Here is a 1,489-nt window from a genome sequence, read left to right on the forward strand (position 1 = left end):
TGGGAATAATACATTTTGGTAAAAAAAACATAAAGGATAATGTATTTTGGAAAGTTTTGCACATGTGTGTACAACTCCCAGCACTAAGTAGAATATCTTAACTTACCGCAATCCCACGTCGGTGATACAGGACAGCAGAGGGTAACGTTCAAAAGTTTCAAATTTCAGTCCTGATGTGTGGCTTATTTCCCCACAATGCTGGAACAATGTCCCCCGGGAAGAGTAGAGGAAATGAGACAAGGTTACAGGAGCCTTCAGTTGGTCGGTGTAACGGCCGGGTTTCTGCTCCCATATGGAGAGTGGTGGAAATGCTCACAGGGCTCACGTATTTATATTCTCTTATTACAGTGTAGAGATACAGTATGGGACCACGTGGATCCCTGCACTGAATCCCATCATGGCCAATTACAGGGGAATCCATAGGTACGTCTGTACGGAGTTGTTATCCTCATGATGATTAACTCATATGAGATTTACACTTTGATTAAACCCCCTGATAAAACTGACAAACCAATTGTAATAATAATAAAAACATTTCATCATCTGTGTTGGAAAAGTTTTGTTATGTTAATATTAATTTAACCCTTATGGGGTATTGTGGCCATTCTGGGACATTCAAAGGGATCGGTCCAAATATTGTAATTCCAATAATCCTTTATACTATTATAAACAGGCAGCACTGTATAGTGGTGGTAAGTATCAATAAACTGATAATGAATATGTCAGGCTTTATATGTATGATGAATATTTGTACACGAATTAGGAACATGCTGACGTATATAGCTATATAGTTATAGAGAGTATCTCTACCCAGTGCTAATGAACATCCTGTGTTATATAACGATTATTTCCCTCTCTTGGGGCTGAGTACATAACTCATTAAACATGTCCATGTCACCCGGCCCAAAACCCTCAAATTCAATGCTATTCTCGTATCTCCGGTACGCAAACCGCGTGTAGAAACTCGCCTTAACTTAACACCTCCTGAAGGCCGGTGAGATCGGTATCGCGAGTTACATCCAGAGCTGGAAATCTGGGTTTGGTGAGAGAGCAAAACCCATAAGTCAGACCGGGGATGGAGTTAGCGCCAACTCAGGTCATTCCGCTTCTAAAGCAAGCACACTCCGGGCAGCTTAACTGTTACACCGGGCAGCTTAACTGTTACTCCGGGCAGCTTAACTGTTACTCCGGGCAGCTTAACTGTTACACCGAGTGGTTTGGCTGTTACTCCGGGCAGCTTAGCTGTTACACCGGGCAGCTTAACTGTTACACCGGGCGGTTTGGCTGTTACTCCGGGCAGCTTAACTGTTACACCGGGCAGCTTAACTGTTACACCGAGCGGTTTGGCTGTTACACCGGGCAGCTTAACTGTTACACCGAGCGGTTTGGCTGTTACACCGGGCAGCTTAGCTGTTACACCGGGCATCTTAACTGTTACACCGGGCATCTTAACTGTTACACCGAGCGGTTTGGCTGTTACTCCGGGCAG

Source organism: Ascaphus truei, chromosome 20 (genome assembly GCF_040206685.1).
Source record: "Ascaphus truei isolate aAscTru1 chromosome 20, aAscTru1.hap1, whole genome shotgun sequence".
Lineage (NCBI taxonomy): Eukaryota > Metazoa > Chordata > Amphibia > Anura > Ascaphidae > Ascaphus > Ascaphus truei.